General features: G+C 38.6%; 1 long non-coding RNA gene across 2 annotated transcripts in view; it reads right to left on the reverse strand.

Moving 5' to 3' along the window:
- Nucleotides 1-13138, reverse strand: part of LOC119856246 — a 168937-nt gene that overhangs the window by 97692 nt on the left and 58107 nt on the right. For both annotated transcript variants that reach the window (XR_005293219.2, XR_006281505.1), the window contains exon 3: nucleotides 1140-1242. This is a non-coding gene — a long non-coding RNA (uncharacterized LOC119856246). The remainder of the gene's footprint in view (nucleotides 1-1139; nucleotides 1243-13138) is intronic.

Raw genomic sequence — 13138 nt, forward strand, 5'->3', positions numbered from 1 at the left:
GTCTGTAATATTTTTTATGAATGTTTTAAATGTATTATTGTATAGCAATTTGAGCACTTTGGTGGGGGTGTTTTATAAATAATAAAATTATTATTTATTTATTACTGTGAAGGGGTTTTTATAAGATGACAAAAGCATAATGGCATAATATCAGTAAAATCATATTGACTATCTCACCAAAATGATTAGCAGAGACTGAGTACTTCATTTTGCACGGCTGACAACTTAACCATTCATTATCCTTTACTATTGTCAACACAACCAAGTTTTTAAATACTCAATGGGGAGAAACAATTAGTGAAAGTTATTATATAATAATTAATATCTTTTACAGACCAGACTGCTATCTATAGTGAAAAGTGAGTAGATAATTTAAATTATGTAACCTCAAGGAAGCAGAGTCAGACAGAACAAGGTATACCTCAGACTTCAAGGTATTTTCTGCTCCTGTACAGATACAACTTAAAGAAAAAACATTGTTTTAAATAAATCACACTAGTTTTGATGCATATTGTATGCCAAATCCTGTTTGCTTTACCCACTGGGCCTCATTCTGTTCTCATTTTATACCAAGCTAACACCATAGGCCTGATTTACACCAGGATAAGGGGGATCAGAATCACGTTCACTGACTCCAAGAGGGCACTCAGGCCCTTGCAGGATCGGAACATCTATGATTAACTGTCCACTTTTTCATTTAAAAATTACTTCTTTTTTTTAAATGGGATGTGTGATGTTGGAAAGGTTTTCTCTACAAATGAACTGAAAACTAGCATGTGATTGTATTTCATGTTCTATAATCGGTTGATTGGTAAATAACTCATTAGCAGTTTTCACTTCAACTTCAAGATGCTAGCTTGTTGTGACGGAACTTTTAACTTTAATTGTAAGTAAATTCTATATATCACCTGACGATATGCAGAAGGTTTTAATATTTCTTCTGATCCCATTGACTAAATACCTTTTAGAAAGAGGTTTGTGTTTCCCATGTCTCACAGAGTGATGACATCCCCAAGTTTACCCAGTTTCCTGGTTCTTTTGGCTTCAGGCGTATGGAACTTTTGTCAGGCCTCACATTGTCAACACACAGTCAGCTGGACATATATCACTTTGGATTTCTTGCCGTTCAGTAATATTACCTTAGATTGGCAGAGTAGACCCCATTCTAGTCTAATCCCAGAATAATTCCAAACAGTCATTTCAGTCATTCTCCTCTACATAACTCACAAGCCATCTTCTATTCTGAAACATAGAATTATTAAACTGTATTAGAAAAAGTTGCTTGTTGCAAAGCATATTCATTTTTCTGAGTAAAAAATAACTTTAAAGGACAGAATCCTCTCTCTTTCACTTTATGTGCAATACACTAATGCATATATGTGCTTATCTACTGAGAGAAAATATATCTTTCAGTTTATAGATAGCAGGGCACAAAAATAATTACATATTTTATGTTTCAGGTAATTTTCTCTTTAACATAGTTGTTATAACAAATATATAACAAACTACTATATAGTAGTAAGAGAGCACATGAAGTAGCATTATCAAATGGTCTGAGTGTGGGAATGGGCACCAGGAAATCCTAGATCTTAATCCCAGCTCTGACACTGACTCACTCCAAGACTTCAGGTAAATCATTCTACCTCTCTTTGGCTCATTACCTCTGTAAAATGGGGAAAACAATGATGATATACTCCCTGCCACATTCCCTATTGTGGAGCATATTAACATAATAAAAAAGGTTATAGTTACACTGAGGTAAGTTAGATATTCTATTAAATAAAGGTTAACACAATAGACTTCTTTAAAAATACATTTAGTGTGCACAAAAATCAAATGAGAATTTGAAATGCAGTGAAGTGAATAATTAGTAAATAAAAGAATGAACCTGTTAATATAACAGTTTTTTCCTGCCATCAATCCATCTCAAAACTCCCATTGACAGATATGGGAGTTCTATATGTGGAACAATGGCATGAAAGATGGCATTAAGCTCCAAGTCTTTCCTACAGCCCCCCATCTAAATAACTTTGCTGGGTGCTGGGGAATTCTGGAGGGGCAAGCAAAATCTGTTTGTCTTAGATTTCTATATGGTGTCTGTTACCATATCATCAAATGAAGTCCCAGAATAGTTGGTATCTAAGCAAAAGGGCTAGAATAGTTTTGATTGGAATCAGGAACAGTAGGCACCTATCTGTATCTTGAGGTGCCTACATACCTTCAAAAATCTGATATGCCAATGATATACCTGAGATACATTAATAATAGTATCATCCTCTGGCCACAAAACCTAAACTCCCTCAGAGATTTCCACCACAACTTTAACCACCACCATCCATCCATCAAACTCTCTTTAGAATACTCCTGCATCAGCTTCCTGGACACCATGATCAATTTCAACAATGGAACCCTACAGACACTATACACAAGAAACAAACAGATCACCACACTTACCTCCACAGATCCAGTAACCACTTCAGATACACCAAGAAATCTGTTATCTACAGCCACACACTCAGATTGCACAGAATATGCTCCAAGGAGAAAGTTCGGGATATATTCCATAACACACTTAAAATTGCCTCCACCAAGCAAGGATACTCCACCAGAGAAGTAGATCACATTGTGGAACAAGCCTCCCAGATGTCCCAAAAGAACCTGCTTCAATATGGAAAAATAAAACCCACCCTCTGACCCTATACATCTTATTTACACCTACCATCCCACACTGGAATCTATATGGGGGTATCATTAAACAGTTACAATCCATACTCAATGGGGACCACATCATGAAAGAAATCTTTCCTGAACCCTCTCCTCTGGTCTTCAATGGACCCCCCAGCTTCACCAAGCTGATCATCAGAAGCAATCTCCCCACAGACCAGAACACACAAACTCAAAGCAGCAGCAGATCCTACCATAACAACAAAAGCAAAACCTGCAGACACATCTCCACTGCTACCACACACCCCTTAACCCACTTTCAAGATCCACGGGTCCTACACGTACATATCACAACACATGGTGTACCTCATCCAGTGCATCAAATAATCCATCAACAACTGTATTGATAAAACTGACAATCACTATGCTCTCTACAAACTCACACAGAATAATTATAAAAGACAAAAACACCCTTTCATCCATGGGCAAGCCCATTTTAAAAACTGATCATCCATATCTGACCTCTCATTCCTTGTCTTAAAAGGAAGACACCTTCAAAAGTAATCCTGGGAATTTCAATTGATAACTCTGCTAAACACCAAAAATCATGGGCTCAACAGATTTCAGAGTAGCAGCCGTGTTAGTCTGTATTCGCAAAAAGAAAAGGAGTACTTGTGGCACCTTAGAGACTAACAAATTTATTTGAGCATAAGCTTTCGTGAGCTACAGATGAAGTGAGCTGTAGCTCACAAAAGCTTGTGCTCAAATAAATTTGTTAGTCTCTAAGGTGCCACAAGGGCTCAACAGAGACACAGAGGTTTTATGGCTCATTACAACAAATTGTAACCTTCCTTTGTTCTATGACTGAAAAGGTGTTAATTGCCTACTGCACTCTAACTAGCCACCAGCAACTTGTGTTAACCCATTATGCTTAACAATCTGTCCCACCTTGTATTTAATGTGATACTCTGATTACTTTTCCCAAACCTATAGAAGAGCTCTGCGTAAACTCCAAAGCTTGTCTCTGAAATTGGTCTAATAGAAGATCTCACCTTACCCACCTCAACTCTTCAAAAAATCTGACCCTTTGTGTCCTTTCACTACACATGCAGTGGAACCACATGGTTCTACTGTGTCAATAGGGGAGTGTTTGGGCTTAAATAGGTAGCACACTTCAGAGTAACAAGAAAGAAAGAAGACTGCAGAAATAAATCTGTAAAATCACTTAATTTTTGGTGTCTCAACCCAAAATGTAACATATTCTGTACAAAACAGGCCTCTTAAATGGGAGGCAGTGAAGTCCAGTAACTATGCCATTAGACCTGGGCTCTCTTCCTTGGTTTGGGCACTGGCCTAGAAGTTGGGAGACAAAGGTTCAATTCTCTACTCTGCCACAGACTTCCTGTATGATCTTGGGCAAAGTCACTTAGGCTCTGCATGCCTCAGTTTCCCATCAGTAAAAATGGCAATAATAGCACTTCCCTACCACACAGGAGAGTTGTGAGGAGAAATACATGTAAAGATTCTGAAGCACTTTGAGAGCTACCAATGAAAGATGTTATATAAGAGCAAGGTAGTATTATTTTGCTGTGACTTCGGGGGAAATAAATCACGTCTCAGTTTCCCACTGGTAAAATAGGGGTAAGGATACCTTCCTTTGTAAAGCACTTTGAGACCTACAAACAAAAGTGTGTTATATCAGAGCTAAAGATTATTTATCTTAATACTTCTGAAAAGATTAGAGATGGATTTGTAAATGAACAACATTTGTATATATAGGAAAGTCAAGCATTTTAAAAAAATTTCCCATAGCAGTATTTTATAGCACAAGATAGTGCACAGTACTGTATTGACAAAGGGGAAATCCTGCCTTCCTTCCTTATGGCCACAGAAGACTAACTACAACTCTGTGTGTTCCCTCCCATCTTTGAGGGTTGCTCCTCCTACTACTTTGGTCAAATAGACTAGACCCTTTCACACACACTGAATCATCATACAAAATAAAAGCAAATTATGACAATTAACTGTGGTCCACAGCTGAGAGTAGGAAGTAGCACTACAAAAATCATATATATGAAGGAAAGCTTAAGTTTTTTCATCAAACACTTTCTTGTCTGGGTTTGAATAGTCTGAGTAATGTCAGAAAATACACATACCTGGGCCTAGGACATCTTTAAGAAAAATGTTCATTTAACAATGTTTTATTATATATCACTGAATAAAGTCATAATACAATATTGCATTTGAATACTGTTTTGACATAAGAACATTTGGTTATAATGGTTTATATAGTCACGTACAGAATAGATAAATTGTATTTATTATATTATTAGTGTTAACATTTCCTAACTACTATCATACACTGTGTGAAAAAGGCAAAATATTTTAACCAAGGTTTTATGCAAAAAGATTCACCATTTTGCTCTGGAATATGTTGCACACTCAAAATATTGCCTTTCTACAAAATTTATGTACTGTGAGTTTGATTCACAAAGTATGTAATACAGTAACAAGAGATCCAAAATATTTCTTAGAAATTGTAGCGCTATCCTAGCTATTTTTAAAATATTTTTCTTTGTGGGTTTTGGCAAGTAAATTGGAGATGAAAAAAACCCCAACAACACATGTAACTAAAAAATTGGTATGAATTCTTCATACACTAATTTGGCTGTTGTGTATTTTAGATTGTAAGCCCCCCAAAGCCAGGATTGTGTCTTTTCTGTGTTTGCATAACGCCCATAATAATAATAATTTATACTCCAGCCATAGCTATTTTATAAGACCATCTCCCCCATTTGAGCTCAATGGGATGATTCAAGTGTGTAAAGTTAAGCATGTGCGCAAGGTCCTAATCCAGCAAGTGACAACATATGGGCATACTCCTGTGTTGAATCCACACAGATCTCTGCTAATTTCATTGGGACTCCATGTGGGTACATAGTCTGCCCTCATGCTAATCAGTTGCAGCCGAGCTGCCCAAGAGTTTACAGGATTGGCACCTTCACAATTCATTAAAACAAAAGTAATTTCAGCTAGGGCTTTTTAGTTGACCCATAATTAAACTAAGGATTTCTTCTTTTTATTTCATTTTGTACTAGTGTAATTTTAAAAAAATATATAATTAGATATTTTTTCTGATTATACATTTAATTACACTGAAACAGCCATTTGACTCTCCCTCTTGAAATACTATCAGTTACAGAGAAATTGCTGATGTTTTCTTTCTCCTGCACATTTTAATGATAGGAATAAAACATCTACGTAGATGATCAGACAACTCAGAAAAAAATAAGAATTGGTCTGAACTCCACCCAAACACCTAACAGAACCCAAAATGTTGGGAGGGTTCTAGTAAGTTAAATGAAGTAACATGCTGACTAAGGATGTTAATGTAATCAGATTTTTTTAAGTAATTGTTTGCAATAGAGGATTACTTTTTCCAAGTACTATTTTGATATATAATTTGATTACTCATCCAACGGAAGCATAATGGAGATTTCTTTCAGCTACTTTTCTGTGCTATCTTCTCATTATTATTACTATTATTTGTTTTGTGACAAGCAGGGGCGAAAGTAAAATTGATCTCTTACTGGTAGGGGGCCAGCTTCACCCTCGCCCCCGGAAGGGTGGGGCCTCAGGCGGAAGGGGCAGGGCTGGGTGTGAGCGTCCCCCAGCCAGCCCATCTGCACTGCCTGGCCTATGGTACCTGTGGTCTAGCAGCGATTTAAAGGACCCGGGGAGCCGGCTGCTGCAGCAGCGGCTGGAGCTCTGGGCCCTTTTAAATTACTGGCCCCAGGGCAGCTGTTCCTTTTGCCTGCCCCTGCCATCAGCAGCCGGGATTCCTTTGCGGGATTCCAGCATTCCTTTGCTGTGGCAACGCTTTAACGTCGCTGCCTCTTTTACCACCCTGCCGCTAGGGATCCGGCAGGGCCACCAACAAGGGAGGGGGGAGCAAAAGGGGCAGCAATGTTAAAGCTGTACAGGCTGGTACTGGCAGCCACTTTTTACCGTTACACCATACTGGCCCGTACCGCCTTACTTTCACCCCTGGTGATACGCCTTTGAACCCCAGTCATGGACCCAGGGTAGGATCTACAAAGGTACTTAAGTATTGGCAAGTTGAGCATCAGGGTGCCTAGAAAAATCACAAGAGCAACACTGTGATCTACAAAGCCCGAGTTAGGTGCTCCCTAACCTATAAATGGGGAGATACAGCTTCCTTAGACATGATCCACAAAAGCCAGCATGCTGTATGGGGAGCCACCTAAATTAGCTGGAAGGAGATACCAAATAATGGGGTGTGCGCTATACCCTACCTCTTTCTCAGAGATAGGCACATACGTCCAGGCTGCTGGAATGTGCCTCTTTCTGATTAGTGATCCAAAAATGGGAACCTGTTGCCTGGAGTCAGTGGACTCAGGTGCCTAAGAAATTGTGGAACTGGACTCATTGTACTCTGTGCTGCACAAACACAGAAAAAAAGATGGTCCCTGCCCAAAGAATTTACAATCCAACTATGAGAGAAGAAACAACATATATAGAGACAGACAGACAGGAGGAGCAGAAGGAAACAAAACAAATTCCTGTGTAATTATGTAATGACCAAAATCTCATTTTGCAATTCACATACATGGTACATCACTCTGAAGCACCCAAGAACATTATTGCTAAAAATGATTAAGTTGGAATATTTATTTTGTAAGAAAATAATCAGCAATGTAACATGGTACTTTGTGCATACAGTAATCCATATTTTAGAATAGAAGCTTTTTCAAAAGCAGTTTTATCAAACCCACCATATACTTTGAGCCAAGGGTTGTTTTTACTCTGTTATAGACCAAAAGTTTAAAAGAGTCTTGGTCCAGCTTCTAATTTTATGCTTTCAGCTGGTTCTAAGTTCAAAATTAAGCCTTCAGCTACTTAGGTGATTCTGATAACACTTAGGCTCATGCATATCTTTACTCAAGCGCGTAGCTCCCCCCTGAAGTCTTTGTTTGCCTAAGAGTAGAGCATTAGAAGCTCTTTTTAAAAGTTGTCTCTCTATTTCACAAAATCCATGGTGCAGGATCTCAGTAGGTCTATCTAAATAACTTGATGGGTCAGCGGCTATTTTCAGAGCTTATGTGCTCTAAGGGTACCTCTGCTCAGAGGCATGTTAATGTATTTAAGGTAACAATGAATATAGGAAAAGCTCCAGAGTGTATAATATTCAAAAACAGGCCACCCCTTAGTGATTTCCAGACTTACCATTGCGGATAAAGATAGGGGTTTGGTATGGGTCTTGATAGTAGCAGAGAAAAACTTGGAAAGAGTTAAAATGTAATTCTACCTTGAGACGTAACTATAAGCATAGCATCCCAAGTTCCTTATTTATTATCTCCAAATTATTCAATATCAAATGTAGTCAGTTTATAAGGAACATTTTTCTAACTACCATTCTCACAAACTCTGTCTTAGGATCTCAAAGTTAAGAGTGGATAGGATAACATCTGTTCATCAGTAATAAAAGTTTTACAAGTTAAAATCTGGCCTCATTTACACCTGTGAAACTGAAGGCCTTTAATAAGGTTGCACAGGTGTTACTGTTTGATCTTGCAATTGAAATTTAGTAAACAAGGCCTTGATGCTGCAAACACATATACGCTTAACTTTATGCATAGACTTCAATGAGACTATTAACTTCTATAAAGATAAATACAGGTGTTAGTGTTTGCAGGTTCAGAGCTTAACTCTATTTTTGATATACAAGAAGGAATAGACTCCAGCTCAGTCTCTCTTAACTATGTTGGGTCTGCAAGACTAAAAGAATAAAAGGTTATTTTTGTCACTAATTCACATAGTATTGTTTCTATTTCCTGATTGGATGACCAAATCTTTATAAACAGGATGATGGGCTGATTGGGGTTTGAAATCTCCCAGGAAGGTGGGATGGGGGAGGGAACTTGAAAGTAAGCAGGAGATAAATAAGCTTAAGGAATTCTGGGCAATGTTAAATCTTTTCCATACAGAAGAGCATTATACTTAGCTATGTATGTAGATCTTAGATTTAAAAAAACTAGGGTTCCTCCTGGCAGAAGGAAAGAAATAGATATATATCTTCAATAGAAACAAGATTTATTTGACTTACAGGTTATTTAACAGACTTTAAAAATGTTTATCACACATATACATAATGTTTTTATTAGTTAGTTAAATGACTGGAGAAATACAAAAGATTCTAGGAATCCTATTTCTTTAACTTCTTGAAAACAATTCCTGGAAAAGTCCCATTCTCTCATATGTTGTTAGAAGAAACCCACAAGCTCCTGGAAAATGAAATACTGCAAACACCAGTGCTCAGTCTGTCTGATACCCCTTATATTCTGGATGTCTTTAACTAAATAAAAAAGGTTCCTTTGATATTTAAAAGAAAAAAGGAGGAAAAAATTTGTTTGCAGCAGATGGATCACATGAAAAGATCACTTCAAATGATGTGTAATAGTTCCTGGAAAGCATTAAACTACAACTACTAATATTAAAGTAGAGCTATAACTACTTAAACAATATCTTGCAAAATAATTTAATTAAAAAAATCCTTCTGAATAAAAATGGAAAGCTAACAGTACTAAACAAATAAAATTATCCCTTTTCAATGACAGTGCTAAATCAGTCCTGGTATATGGTCCAGCCTGCATAGCAAGGGGAGCTCCTTAGCAGCAAGTTCAGGACAGAGTTATATATCCCTTATCGCCATCCTCAGAGGAAAGGCCTCTTCGATACCTTCCTGTATGTCAACTTCCTGCTGCTTCTGCTGCAGACACTGAACCTCTTTTGGAACCTGTTTTTGCAGTGACAGTAGCCTCAGAATTTCATTGAAGTTCATCCAAGTTTCCACTGCCTTCCAATGAGACTGATAGCCAAGTGAGTGCTGTTACACATGACATGCTGGCATTAAGCATAGCATGTATATCTTCTTCCACCACATTCACTTGATGTGGTTTCTCACCTACTTTCTACTCTGGTGCTGCTGTTGCTTGTTTTCCCACCACACTATGCCATTGCAAGGAGCTTGTCTAGCTCTTTGTGACTAGAGCAGTGACCGTTTTGGACACAGTACAGCACATCCCTTTAAATGCCTCCTTCACAAGTGGTACCAAAGAATATCAGTTATGAGGCAATCATTCCATCACAAGGCCAGGATGTACTCCAAGCAACAACAGGAGGATTAAATATCTCTCTATCCCAGAAGTGCTGCAGGAACACTATTGTCACAGCCCTCAACAATTCCCACACCTCTTCAAGACTGCTGTTCATTTTATATTTATATGTTTTTGTTCCTCCTCCAGGTCCTCTGTGAAAACCTCCCTCCTTCCCATTCCCACTTTTCCAAACCCACATTTCTTTCAAAATGGCTGTGCAAGCACTTCCACTGCAAATACTTACATAAATACATATGTATTCAAATATCCATGGATCTCTTTCTGCAGCTTTGCTCATACAAATATTAATGGAAAGAAAAAAAACTGAACATACAATCATCAAAGTAAATTTTCAAGTTTTAGTTGCATGGATGATCTCAATTTTTTTTACAATATTGGCCCGGCCCTATAAATAAGAAACACAAAATGAAGCACAGATATTCGGTGGGAGGGAAATAAAACATGGGGAAAGCAGTCATGCTCCAAGAGATGTATGGTTTGGTTTTCTAAAGTTCTGGGTGGTCCCCTTTACTTCAGTAGAAGGTTTGGGTGCCTACATCTCTGAAAATACAGCTGACAATCAACAAGAAATTGGAAATAAGGTTTTTCAATACAGTTTGGTGGGGTGGGGGGAAAGCTGCTTCTATCTTGGCCTGTATACAAAATGTCATTAAATCAAATGAGTTGGGAAGTGATATTTTTATCTATGCAGTTCTGATGATGCTATATCTAGAATATTGTGTACAGTTACTGTGTACTGTAAAATAGTTGCTACATATCACCTCAAGGTAGCTGCACTGCAGTGATGAACAAAATAATCAGAATATACTTTATTAGGCCCTAACCTAACTCTCTGCTGAGGCAAAATGCCCAGTAAAGTCTACAGATTTTTTCCTGTTTAGAAAAAAAGAAAAGGAGTACTTGTGGCACCTTAGAGACTAACAAATTTATTTGAGCATAAACTTTCGTGAGCTACAGCTCCTGTTTAGGTACTTCAGGATCAGGCTATTAATAATAATAATATAATAATAATAATAATTAATAATTAATATTCATTGAGCATACAAAAGTGTGTTATGTATCATACAATTACATGAAACAAACACAGTCCCTTCCTAAAGAGTTTGCATTCTGATATATGCTGCAACAAAAAGATGACAAAAGTGTCAGGATAGGATGCAGGAGGAGAAACAATGTGCATAGCAAAAGATTGTGATTATTCAGAAAAAGCACTTCCACAACATGGCTGATTATATTTTATATTACAATTTACAAAATAAAAAAGTTACCAAGATTAAAAAAAATGGTCTTGGTTGACTTGGTGGATTTTGCGGAATAAGTGGGCCTTAAGGAGAGATCTGAATAAGGGTAAGGTTTGGTGAATCAGTCTAGGGAGGTTCTTTTATGCAGAGGGGTGCAAGGGAAAAGGTGCAGAGAGATTGTGAGAGAAGCAAACAGCATCAAGGTTAAGTGGCAGAAAAGAAGAGATAGGGACAGATCAAGAGGCTAGGCCAAATAAGGTGGGACAATGTTATGCAGATGCTTGGCTGCAAAGGGCAAGAAGTTTTAATTTGATGATGAATTTTCATTGAAGTTAATAAATGTGGAGGGGCTCTCATTTGTGAGGAACTCAGCACCTTGCACGATTGTATTTGCGTTAGTGATTTTCAATATCAATGGAACAACTCACATTAGTAAGGGCTGCAGGATCAGGCACACAGTGTCTCAGGATATACCTGGAAATAAGATGCTATATAACTCTTAGATTATCATTAATAATAATTAGAAGTAACAACATGAAATAACAAAAAGCAAAAAAAATTAGACTGTGCAAAAGAAAACACTTCCTAATGGTGAGCTCTATTACAGTGTGGAAAAAACTCTAAGGAAAGTGGTGGACTCCCATTCTTTGAGACTTTACACCACCACCAGAAAAATTACTATTGAATATACTGAAAGGAATAATCCTTCAGTAGCAAGGAAATGGACTAGATGAACAACTGGGGTTTTACCATCTTTGCCTTATATAATTCTACAATTATAATTATATAAGTCTACATAGCCAGACAATCCTGCTGTAAGCATCGCTTACCCCATAACCTCAGCCATGCAGAACACAGTGCCATCCACAGCCTCAGAAACAACTCTGACATCATAATCAAAAAGGCTGACAAAGGAGGTGCTGTCGTCATCATGAATAGGTCCCATCATCTCAGGCATTGGCACCCTGACAGCAGGATTGTCTGGCTATGTAGACTCCCTCCTCAGGCCCTTCGTTACCAGCACTCCCAGCTATCTTCGAGACACCACCGATTTCCTGAGGAAACTACAGTCCATTGGTGATCTTCCTAAAAACACCATCCTAGCCACTATGGATGTAGAAGCCCTCTACACCAACATTCCACACAAAGATGGACTACAAGCCGTCAGGAACAGTATCCCCGATACTGTCACGGCTAACCTGGTGGCAGAACTTTGTGACTTTGTCCTGACCCATAACTATTTCACATTTGGTGACAATGTATACCTTCAAATCAGCGGCACTGCGATGGGTACCCGCATGGCCCCACAGTATGCCAACATTTTTATGGCTGACTTAGAACAACGCTTCCTCAGCTCTCGTCCCCTAATGCCCCTACTCTACTTGCGCTACATTGATGACATCTTCATCATCTGGACCCATGGAAAAGAAGCTCTTGAGGAATTCCACCATGATTTCAACAATTTCCATCCCACCATCAACCTCAGCCTGGACCAGTCCACACAAGAGATCCACTTCCTGGACACTACGGTGCTAATAAGCGATGGTCACATAAACACCACCCTCTATCGGAAACCTACTGACCGCTATTCCTACCTACATGCCTCTAGCTTTCATCCAGATCATACCACTCGATCCATTGTCTACAGCCAAGCGCTACGATATAACCGCATTTGCTCCAACCCCTCAGACAGAGACAAACACCTACAAGATCTCTATCATGCATTCCTACAACTACAATACCCACCTGCTGAAGTGAAGAAACAGATTGACAGAGCCAGAAGAGTACCCAGAAGTCACCTACTACAGGACAGGCCCAACAAAGAAAACAACAGAACGCCACTAGCCATCACCTTCAGCCCCCAACTAAAACCTCTCCAACGCATCATCAAGGATCTACAACCTATCCTGAAGGACGAGCCATCGCTCTCTCAGATCTTGGGAGACAGACCAGTCCTTGCTTACAGACAGCCCCCCAATCTGAAGCAAATACTCACCAGCAACCACACACCACACAACAGAACCACTAACCCAG

Source organism: Dermochelys coriacea, chromosome 5, assembly GCF_009764565.3.
Source record: "Dermochelys coriacea isolate rDerCor1 chromosome 5, rDerCor1.pri.v4, whole genome shotgun sequence".
NCBI lineage: Eukaryota > Metazoa > Chordata > Testudines > Dermochelyidae > Dermochelys > Dermochelys coriacea.